We start from the raw sequence: 12,385 nt of genomic DNA, 5'->3' as shown, positions 1-12,385 counted from the left end.
GGGACTGGTAGGGATGTGCAGCCGGAAAGTATTCGTTGGATTCGGGATACGTATTCGTTGGGGCCCAGATACGTTGCATTCGGTCAAGGGGGAAAGCCCAATCCATTAATACAATGAATTTGGCATTTGTTCCCTTTAAATTTTTTTTGAATTTAAACTTTTATTATTTTCATTAAAGACATTCTTTAAGAAATAACAGGAAAATATGTTATACATTCAATAAACCATATCATATAACAAAAAAAAACAATCATCCTTATTCTTTGCAAACATATCATATAATTGGGGGAGAGAAGTAATAATATATATTTACTTATATATCTTATAACATAGGAGTTTCTTTCTTTTACAAGTTAAAAACCCCTATCACATTCAAATCTGAGAGAGAAAGAATGGAATTACTTTTACTGGACATCGTTCTCTGAAATCACAACTTGATTTTTATCTGACAAAAACATTTCTAAGTGTGCCGGGTCAGAGAAAACAAATTTTTTCCCTTGATATGTTATAAAACACAAACATGGAAATTTTAAAAAGAAAGTAGCTCCTAATGCTAACACCTGATCTTTTAATTTCAAAAAATGTTTTCTCTTAATCTGCGTCGCCCGAGCCACATCGGGAAAAATCTGAATCTTTTGACCACAAAACGGCACATCTTTATGCCTGAAAAACGTTTTGAAGACACTCTCCTTATCCTGTTCTGTTATAAAGGAAATAAAAAGAGTAGCTCTCTTATTTATTATATCAATAGACTCTTCCAAAAAGGTGGAAACCCCTATGCTAGAAGGGGCTTCTGTAACCAAATTTTCCTCATCCTTTTTTGATCTTTTTAATGGAAAATAAAATATTCTAGATATCTTAGGGATAGCTTTGTCTTCATAAAGTAATACTTCCTTCAAAATTTTTTTAAACATCTCTTCTGGAGAGAGAAAATGCGTTAAAGGAAAATTAATAATTCTTAAATTTTTGGATCTTAACATGTTCTTTATATATTCAATTTCTTTATGCATGACTATACTATCCCGAATAAAGACATTTCCAGAATTTTGCATTAATTGTACCTTATTGGTCAAAGCATTGACTTCTTTCTCATAATAACTAATTTTCTTAGTATGTTCTTCTATTACCTCTCTATTAGCATTGATCACAGTGGACAAGGAGTTGTTCATCATTACCACATTGCTATCAAGTCGTGAAATCATCCGCCCAAGATCTACTAATGTAACATTGTCAGGTACTGCTACCGGATCAGTGCTGCATTGTATATCGACTGGGAGTTTAACCTTAGAAACTTCCAAAGTTAATACTGATCTTAAAGTTTCAGTCCTTGGGGAATCAGGTTGTTGTATCATCCCCGACTCCCCTTGAACTAATCCTACCAGTCTGCTTGTCGCCTCTCTAGATGTTTCCAGGTTCGGCTGCGGTGGAGGCGTTGGTCCATTGCCAGGACTCAGGGAGACTAAAGATGTAGCTCCCAAGCTGTCCTCTTGTGGCCTTTCCATCAGTCGTGTGACATGATGGTCCATGGGGCCGGTGCGATTTTGTTGCACAGGTGAAGAGGTGAAGATTTTTGCCTTCCTCTTTCTGCCCATAAGTAATTAAATTCAAGAAAGTATAGAAAAATATATATATGGACACCGGCCTCCGGACTCTTCCGGACTAAGCCGGACCAAGCCGCGCGCCCCTTTGGAGCGCGCGGCTTAGGAGGCGCGCCGGCGGCGGTGAGGGGACGCCCTTGCTGACATCACTCAGCCGCGCCCCCAGCACTTCCTGCCGGCGATGGATTCTCGGGGTCCGCAGGATGAAATCTCGGGGTCCACGGGTCCAGGTAGGGCTCGGGGAAGGCAACGACCCCCTCCTTCTCTCTCGCTCACTCCCCCTGTTCCCTTTAAATTTAATTAACTACAACCCCCCCCCCCCCCGAAGACTTGCCTCAAGTCCCTGGTGGTCCAGCGGGAGTCCTGGATTATCTCCTGCACTCGCGCCAACCAATGGCACCGGTAGCCCCTGTGACATAGTAAGGTCAAAGGCTATCAGCGCCATTTTGAATACCGGCAGCCGACGGTGCGAGTGCGGGAGATGATCCAAGACCCCCGCTGGACCACCAGGGACTTGAGGCAAGTCTTGGGGGGGTCAGGAGGGTGGGGGGTTTATTCGTTCAGGATTCGTTGCATTCGTGGGGGTCCGCCATATGTTTCGCGAACCCACGAATGCAACGAATACGCATGCCTAGGGACTGGATCATCTGGTATTGTATCACAATACCAAACAAAGTCAGATTTGGGTTAGATTTTGTTTGTGCAGATACTTGACTAAAATGTATTAATTGTTCAGCTGCAGTGAGTCTCCAGTGTCATGTATTGCAGGTTTTCTTCCTTCTGCAGCTTTGCTGCTTTTAAATTGAGTATGATGCAGCTTTATAAAGAGGCTGCTTCCTTTGTGGTTCGAGCAGAGGACTCCTGGGAAGAGGACCCCCAGTGCTAATGTAGACACTATGGGGAGCTCTAGCTGGATTGGTCCTAATTTAAAGGATTATTGCTAGACTGAAAAGGAAACCCAGAAGAAAAGATGGTGACTGTGAGAGTATAGGAGAAATGGGGAATAGAATTGGGAGAAACCAGTTTCAGAAGCAACTTACATTTTTGGGTGCCTTGTCCTACCCCTCTCCCTGTTACAGCTAGGAAATGGAAATCATGGCAACCAGCAGAGAGTGGTCTATTGCTTAAAGGGAATCTAAAACCTTATGCTAAATGTTTGACATTTTAAAAGGCTGATATTTGCAGTGTAACATTTTGAAGTTAATTGTACATTAATTTCATTCCTTAAAGGTCACCTATGTCTGCTATTTAGAGATTTTATTTGCCATGGGTAGGTGGCTTCTATGAATTTTGTGATTTGTTACTGTCGCCAGCATTACCTAGTACTCTTCTTGTTAAATTAAACAAATTGGTGATGGCGGGACACCTTATGAAGGGGCCAGGGGGGACTTGGGAAGTTGGATGTTTGGGAACAGTCATGCTGGTATTAGCTATTTGGATTATTGTGGGACTTTGTGATTAGGAAGTACATCATTTCATATTTGATTCAAAAGCACTTTTCTCCTACGTTTCAGCTCTCACTAAACCATCACCTCCTACCTTTCCTGATGATCAAGCACTCAACAAAGCAGCAGAACTAGCAGAATACTTTAAGGATAAAATTGACAAACTGACTATCTCTTTCTCATCATCTTTTTCATATCCCCCTTTCCCTCACATTACCTCACCTCAACTAAATACAACGCTGGAAACTTTCGAGACCACTTCAGCACTTGAGATAGAAAACATACTTAAAAAAATGAAACCGTCATCTCATCCCTTAGACACAATTCCTACTAACCTTCTCATCGCAATAAGAAACTCCATATCAAAACCAATTGCAGACATCATTAACTGCTCTCTCTCCCAGGGTCTAGTTCCTGACCAACTTAAATTAGCCATTCTCAAACCTCTACTTAAAAAACCTAACCTTCCAACCACAGATCCAGCTAACTTCCGCCCAATAGCTAATCTGCCATTGATCGCCAAAATTATGGAAAAGATAGTCAATAAACAACTATCTGAATATTTGGAAGAAAACAACATTCTTGTATCTTCCCAGTATGGCTTTCGGAAATCGTTAAGCACTGAATCTCTCCTTATCTCTCTTACCGATTCTATTCTATCTAATATGGACAAAAAACAACCACATCTTTTGATACTACTAGATCTCTCTGCAGCCTTTGACACTGTCAACCATTCATCTCTATTAAAATGTCTGGCAGATATAGGCATTAAAGGAACTGTCTTCAGCTGGTTCAAATCCTTCCTAGCAAATAGACAATTCAAAGTAAAGATTAACAACAAAGAATCACAACCGATCCCTTCCAACCGGGGGGTCCCTCAGGGTTCCTCCCTTTCCCCTACCCTCTTCAACATTTACCTCTTACCTCTATGTCATCTACTTACTAAACTAAACCTAACTCACTATCTCTACGCGGATGACATCCAGATACTCATCCCAATCTCAGAATCCTTACAAAAAACCTTGGCTCACTGGAACAATTGTTTGCAACAGATCAATCATCTTCTCTCCAGCCTTTGCCTCATTCTTAACAACAACAAAACTGAGATCCTAATCATCAATCAAGACATCAACATCAAACTTCTAAACCCAGCTGACCTACTCAACTCATCCACTCCCATATTAAATCACTCACCACATGTTCGAGATCTAGGTATCATGCTAGACAATCAGCTCAATTTTATTATTTAATTCTTTATTTCTGATTTCAATTCACAAAACAAAAAATCAAAACATCTATTATAATTCCATACAATGAAATTATTTTCAAGGAAAGGGGATTAACATATTTCTAATTACTTCCCAACAGTTCAAATTAGCATTACATAAAGCAAATCTCCCCTTCCCATTTACCAAACAATATAGGGGAATTGCTAATGAGCATAATTCTAAAAGAAAAAGAAGATATAATTACAAGCATATAGTAACAGAAACTGGTCAGGCCAATTTACTAAACCAATCAGTTATTGCTGGCTAACATTACTTTCCTCATCACCTCGGGCCCTTTGGCCTTCTAAAAATTTTTCCAAATCAGAAGGCTCATAGTATATATATTTTTTCCCCCTCACCCACATCAGACATTTACAGGGAAATCTTATTACAGTTCGTATCCCATAAGTTTTAGCTATATTTGCTAAGGTAATGAATTTTTTCCGCCTGACTTGGGTGTCCCTTGCTATGTCTGGATAGATCCAGATTCTCTGGCCCAAGTAGAGCGAGGTCCTATTAGACATATAAACCTTAAGAATTTTATCTCTGTCCTCGGACCGAGAAAATTTTACCACGAGGGTACCTCTATTCTCCACTTGGGCACTAAGAGATGTCTCAATTAATTCTGTAACAAAAATAGAGAGACATATAATATAAATTTAATGTTTTATTAATGTAGAAAAACCCCCCATTATTTAACCCTACATAGACAAATTAAAACTAAGCTAGCACATCCATCCACATACACCACACTAAAAATATTGCATGAAGTTTGCCAAAATTAATGCATAAATGTTTCTTCTATATTTATACATTCAATTTTTTAAGTACAAATATGCAAAAAAATCACGTGTATAATAATTCATCAAGTTTGAAGTTCATCTGTAATAGGTCCGACAAAAGATATCTTCGTTTCGCCTCTATGATCTTGAGGCTTCCTCAGGGACTATTTTAATAGCGTTATCCTTGCAGTCATGCACTGCAAAAAATAACAAAGCCAATGTAAATCTAAATAGATATTATATCATAATGTGTTTAACTCACATCTGAATTTTTGCAGTGCATGACTGCAAGGATAACGCTATTAAAATAGTCCCTGAGGAAGCCTCAAGATCATAGAGGCGAAACGAAGATATCTTTTGTCGGACCTATTACAGATGAACTTCAAACTTGATGAATTATTATACACGTGATTTTTTTGCATATTTGTACTTAAAAAATTGAATGTATAAATATAGAAGAAACATTTATGCATTAATTTTGGCAAACTTCATGCAATATTTTTAGTGTGGTGTATGTGGATGGATGTGCTAGCTTAGTTTTAATTTGTCTATGTAGGGTTAAATAATGGGGGGTTTTTCTACATTAATAAAACATTAAATTTATATTATATGTCTCTCTATTTTTGTTACATGTTATTATAGTGATATAGGGAGTTGTACTTTAAAATTGCCCTTAGTATTGTTATACCTAGTCAATTAATTCTGTGACATTTAAAGTTAACTCCTGTTGGTCCTGATTTATATTTGCATTTTGGCTATTCTGTGTAATAAAATAAGCCTTAGCTATAGAAGGTAAGTCTTCAGATGAAAATGAGAGGATATTCACAAAATAATTTTTTAGTTGTTCTCTTGCTGAAATTAATTTACACTTAGGGAAATTAATTATCCTAAGATTTAAATATCGAATTTGGTTTTCCAAAGACTCCACTTTTTTAGCTATGATGTTTTCGCCTTTGATAATACTGGCCTGCACATTTTTTACCGAATTTAATTCTTCTTCTACTCTTATTAATGTTGAGCTGTTACTAGTAACCAGTGGGTTTATATTTAATATCACATTTTGCATCTCCTTAATATTTACATTTAAATTTGTAATATTAGACTGTAAAGCCGTTATTGCTTGCCATAGCATTTCTAGGGAAACCTGTTTGGGAGGAGACACAACATAAGTAGGGGTTGAGGAAATAACATTTTGAACAATAGTTCCTTGTCTGTCAAAGTTCCCATTATCGGGAGAGGAAATAAGTTCTCCAGCAATTTTGGTTCTCCCGTCGGGTTTCTTATTTCCCCCGACAATATATTCTCCCTCTGATGATGGACCCGCTGCTCCTTCGAGCACACTCGCACATACTGGCTTTATACCCTGTGCCTCCTCAATAGGACTTTCCAGTAACATCGACTTCCGTATGACTGAAAAGTCTGGTTCAGTGGCATAGCCAGTAGACCGAGGGGGAATCGGTACTGTTGGTGCCCCGGGACTAAGAGTCACTTCGCCCGATGAAGGAGAAATTAGCTCTTTTTCTACCTCCATAATAGGCCTCTCCGGGGTTATAACTCCCGACGGTGAGTAGAACCCTGTAATCATTGCTTGTATGGGGTTCGGTCTGGCAGGTACTGAGGACTCCTGCCTGACCTTCCCCTTACGTTTCGTATGAGGCATCGTATTCAAGTAAGGTTTTCAATGAGCTAGGGATCTACTCACAGTTCTGTTAATCCTCAAGTATCGGAATCAGATGTAAGGACTGGTAACCACTGCACTGGTGCAACGTTCTTGGCGCCTTCTTCGCCTTCGCCGGCCTTCGCCGGACCAAGCCGCGCGCCCCTTACGGAGCGCGCGGCTTAGGCAGCGTGCGCCGACGGCGGCGGTGCGCCGTCGGCTGCTTGATTTTATAGCAGCAGACACGAACTGCTCACGTGACCGAGGGACCTCCTTACGGGTCGGGGCAGCCGCCGAGACCTGCAGCTGTTCCAAGGGTAACGGTGTCAAACGAGAGTCTCTCCCGGTAGGGCAATGGTATCCCACTCCTCTCTGTTGCAGTTCCCAACTTCCAGTGTCTGCCGCTTGATTTTATAGCAGCAGACACGAACTGCTCACGTGACCGAGGGACCTCCTTCCGGGTCGGGGCAGCCGCCGAGACCTGCAGCTGTTCCAAGGGTAACGGTGTCAAACGAGAGTCTCTCCCGGTAGGGCAATGGTATCCCACTCCTCTCTGTTGCAGTTCCCAACTTCCAGTGTCTGCCGCTTGATTTTATAGCAGCAGACACGAACTGCTCACGTGACCGAGGGACCTCCTTCCGGGTCGGGGCAGCCGCCGAGACCTGCAGCTGTTCCAAGGGTAACGGTGTCAAACGAGAGTCTCTCCCGGTAGGGCAATGGTATCCCACTCCTCTCTGTTGCAGTTCCCCTCAGCTCAATTTTAAAAAATTCATAAGCACAACCACCAAAGACTGTTTTTATAAGTTACAAGTCTTAAAAAAATTGAAGCCTCTTCTTTATTTCAACGATTTTCGGATGGTCCTACAAGCCATTATTCTATCAAAAGTCGACTATTGCAATTCGCTTCTCTTTGGCCTTCCATATTCATCCATCAAACCCCTCCAAATGCTACAGAACTCTTCAGCCAGAATCCTTACCAATACGAATAAAAGAGATCACATCACCCCCATTCTCAAGCTCCTCCACTGGCTGCCTATAAAGCAAAGGATCCTATATAAAGTACTCACCGTAATTCATAAATCCATTCACAATATCTCTCCTCTTCAATTATGTAACCAACTACGCCCTCACTCCTCCTCTAGACCCATCAGAGGAGCATATAAAGGCACACTCTATGTACCTTCAACAAAATCCTCGCATCATAAACGTGCCATATCTACAGCAGGCCCCATTCAATGGAATGCGCTCCCACCAGACATTCGGCTTGAGTTCTGCCACTCTTCATTCAAAAAAAAACTTAAAACCTGGCTCTTTAGCCAAGCTTTTCCAGGACCATGATCATCATTTTTTCCCCTCCAACCAGCAAGAACATATCTTCTTCACAAACCCCCATTTTCCATACCACTACCTACTTCGGTATCTAATCTCTTGCTGCAGGACACTTGAGACTTTCTCACTTATACGTTATAATTTTTATGCTCAATAAGACCTGTCAACTTAATTGTTTAAGTTTTTTTTTTTTTTTTTTTTCTCCTTTATCTTTTGGTCATCAATGTTACAACGTTATTGTTAAATTTTGAACTTATGTACACTGTTCCAAGTTTCATAACCTTGTTCTATGTAATGCCTTTTGGCAATTTTTATGTTCTGTTTCAATGTAAACCGATGTGATCTTTATTTCATATAGGAACACCGGTATATAAAAATCTAAAAATAAATAAATAAATAAATAGGAAGGGGAGGGGAGAGGAAAGCCGGGTGTGAACTATGACGGGATCTTATATGCTCAGCTAGCCAGGAGGGTGGAGGAAGACCAAAAAAGCTGCCTTAGATATAAGGAGTGATATCCTTCAGGTAGTCACGTTCTGTGACTGGCAGCTAGGATATATGCTTGGCAGTGTGGGCAGGAATAACTGAGCAGACTGGAGGGGCTATCTTGTTTCTCCCATCAGCTAGGTTAGTGTGTTAGGTGAATAAAGTTTAAAGTGTACATGGGCACTTTTAGCCCTTATTCACTGTTCCCTGTACGTACCCGGATCAGTCCAGACTCCTGGGTTTTGCCCCCCCTCTAGCAGATGGAGACAGACATTTAGCAACAAACTCCGCCTTATCTAGGATGGTGCCACCTACAGTCTGGCAGTATTCTTCTGTCTCCAGCAGGTGGAGGAGGTGCAAAACCTACATTCTGAGTTAGGCCTAGCTGAGTGAGTTAGTGTTAGGCAAAACAAAAAAAATATATATAGAGACAGGTTTTCTGGTCAGGAGACAGACCGCAGTGTGTTCCTGCAGGTCGGGATCTCCTGCCTGCCAGGGGGGTTGTGAGGTCCTGAGGGGACCATCTCCCCTGGTTCCAGAGGCTGTAAGTGTTGTGGGTTGAGGACCCATCGATCAACTTTTTCTACTATGGGGGTGATACCGGGGAGCCCAGCTCACTCCCCCCAGTAGGTTCAGGACCCAGAGGCACCGGACAGGTACTAAAAAAACCCCAAAAACGTTTGTTGTTTTTCACGCGGCTTATCTCCGGGGCTGCTCCGATCGCGGGGGTGTGTGTGTGTGTTTGTACACCATTTCACCGCGTTTTTGGGGAGTGGGTGGTCGTTCCTTCGGCCTCCATGCCGCATCGGACCATGTGTTGGGTCTGCGGCGCGAGCGTGGCTGTCCAGAGACAGCCTGTGCGCCGCATGTGTTTTCGGGGGTGAGGGTGCCTCTGCGGCCCCGAAGGGGGTCGTTCTCTGGGTCCAGACCGTGATGGGCACGTTTGGTGAGCTGCCGGGGGCAATCTCTGTACCGTTCTCGGGCAGCGTGGGAACGGACGCCATTTTAGGTCCCCTGAGGTCGGCGGCACCATTTTGCCTCCCTTTGCAGCAATGGGTCCGGCAGCACAGGCAGTGCCAGGAGAGGAGGAGCTTCCTCCCAGTTTGTCCCCGCAGCGCGGAGTCCCTGAGGGGGACCAGACCGCGGAGGGGAGCAGGTCTCATGATGCAGATACTGCTGTAGGGGATACAGATGACACTTCATCGGAGTCTTCATTTTCCTCAGATTTTGTTCTCCTCATGCATATAAGGTCTTTAAGGGCCTGCAAGGCGAGTAAAAAGAGGCCTCTCCTCCCGGACTCCCACCCCCGGCCTCCGAAGTGGGCTCGGGCTCCTCAGGACGCGAGTTTCTTTCCTGGCCAGCGACCGAAGCCCTTAAGAACCCCGCTGGCTGACTCTGATTAGTCCTCAGAATCGGAGGACCAGGACGACCGGGAGTTGCCTTCTCAGCCCCCAAGGGGGGGTGGAGGAGACACCAAGAGACAACAAGGAGGACTACGGGGAGTCCATGGGACAGATGGAGATGATCCAAAGGTGGTCAGGCGTTTTCGCAGAGTTGAACTAGGACCTCTTATACCTGCTATCCCGGGGGAGCTAGGCATTCAGCTTCCTCAGAAGGAGTCTCGGCTTGGGGCTACAGACCCTGTGGTGTTGGGACTCCGGGGGCCTCCTTCATCCTTCCCTTTCCATTTTTCAGCCACGGACTTACTTTTTAAGGAGTGGGACACTCCGAACTTGGGCCTGAAGGTGGCGAAGGCCATGGATAAGCTCTGTCCTTTTTACCTGAGTAGGCCTTGGAACTATTGAGGGTCCCTAAGGTGGATGCAGCGGTGGCGGCAGTCACAAAGAAGACCACTATTCTGGTCACGGGGGGAACAGCCCTGAAGGACCTACAGGATCGTAAGCTGGAAGTTCAGCTTAAAAAGATATTTGAAGTCTCCGCCCTCTGGATTCGTTCAGCGATGTGTAGTAATTTTTCGTTGAGAGCAGTTCTGTGTTGGGTCCAGCAGCTCCTTGCCAACACGTCATTATCCCAGGAAGAAGCCCTACAGGTGGGTTGTCTGGAGGCTGTCATTGCCTACAGTGTGGATGCCTTTTACAATTTGCTTCGCACATCAGCCAGGACCATGGTGTTGGCGGTGTCCGCATGACGTCTTTTTATGGCTCCGTAACTGGGCTGTGGATGCATCTTTGAAGGCTTGACTAGGTTCCCTGCCGTTCGAAGGTAAGCTGCTTTTCGGCAAGGAACTGGAGGATCTAGTCCAGTCCTTGGGCGAGAATAAGGTGCATCGCTTGCCGGAGGATAAGCCAAAGTCGAGAGGAGCTTTTCCCTCCAGGTCTCGTTTTCGCAGAGGATCGGAGCAGCCCCGGAGATAAGCAGCATGAAAAATAACAAATGTCTTTTTTTAAATATTTTTTTTTAAGTACCTGTCTGGCGCCTATGGGTCCTGAACCTACTGGGGGGAGTGAGCTGGCTCCCCGTTATCACCCCCAGTAGTAGAAAGTGTTGATCGAGGAGTCCTCAACCCATAACACTTACAGCCTCTGGAACCAGGGGGGGAGGGTCTCCTCAGGACCTCACAACCCCCTGGGAGGCAGGAGACCCCGACCTACAGGAACACACTGCGGTCTGTTTCCCGACCAGAAAACCTGTCCCTGTTTTATACATATACCGTATTTTTCGCTCCATAAGACGCACATTTTTTTCCCCCAAAAGTGGGAAGAAAATGTCTGCGCGTCTTATGGAGCGAATGTAGCATCTCTCCCTCTTGCGCGCCGTCCCCTTCCTCCTCCCCCCAACTCAGGTCAGTGAGCATGGCGGTGCAGGTCAAATGCACACCGTAACCACGACCCTCTGGTGCGTCTGGACAGATGCGAGGGAGATGGCCTGCGCTGACCACGTGGGCTACGGAGGCCCCTCCAGTTCAGACGGCTGGCATTTGACCTGCGCTGCACTGGCCTTCGCAGCAAGATGCACTCCGGGAACAGCAGACGGGCAGGGAGCTGTTTGAAATGGAGGGGCCTCCGTAGCGCACGCTGTTCTAACAGCTGATGTGTAACCTGCGCCACGCCGATCTTCGCAGTGAGATGCACCCCGGGAACAGCCGACCAGCGGGGAGCTCGATTTCTGCCGGCGGAGGACGATACATGGCATCGGGGTTTGTGGTTGGTGCAGGCCATTTCCTTCTCATTTGCTTGGATATATTTGGAGGGTCATGGGGGTGGTTTACTGCCTGGGCTGGAGAATACATGACACAGACCTTTGCTTTTTTGGTTCTTTGTGTGTTTCAGTGATTTCTGATAAAATGATTCTTGCATATGAAGCAATGTGGCTTTTCAGAACTGATTAGCAGTTTGACAGCTGAAATTAATGAAAAGCAAATAGAATTACTGCCTGTGCTGATTAAGTGGCTACCTGTTGAAATATTAGGAGCAAATTGCTCTCCTAATCAATGTAATATAGCCCTGACTATTTATTATTGAACTTTGGAGCAGTCATGAAAGTTTAAAATAACTGGTGTGAGAGAGCTGTTTGTATGAGGGAGAGTCTGAGTGTGTGATTGTCTGTGGGTATGTGTATATGTGAGGGAGAGCCAGTGAGTTGAGTGGGGGAGAGAGCTAGTGAGTGTGAAAGAGCCTATGTATGTATGTGAGGGAGAGAAACTAGTGAGTGTGAGTATCTGTGTGGATGTTCTCTGCCTTACTATAAAAAAACAAAACCAAAATAATATCCCACGGACAGCCACCAGGGGGAGCTCTGTACAGAGCCCCTCATGGGGACAGAATTTTTTTTTTTCTTATTTTCCTCCTCTAAATCCTAG

General features: G+C 44.2%; 1 protein-coding gene across 2 annotated transcripts in view; it reads left to right on the top strand.

Annotated features, from left to right (window-relative positions):
• Positions 1-12,385, top strand: part of NSUN2 (NOP2/Sun RNA methyltransferase 2) — a 257,469-nt gene that overhangs the window by 13,290 nt on the left and 231,794 nt on the right. The window lies entirely within an intron of this gene.

This window comes from Rhinatrema bivittatum, chromosome 2 (genome assembly GCF_901001135.1).
Source record: "Rhinatrema bivittatum chromosome 2, aRhiBiv1.1, whole genome shotgun sequence".
NCBI lineage: Eukaryota > Metazoa > Chordata > Amphibia > Gymnophiona > Rhinatrematidae > Rhinatrema > Rhinatrema bivittatum.
The sequence above is the reverse complement of the archived record's forward strand: the minus strand, read 5'-3'. Positions and strand labels throughout refer to the sequence as shown.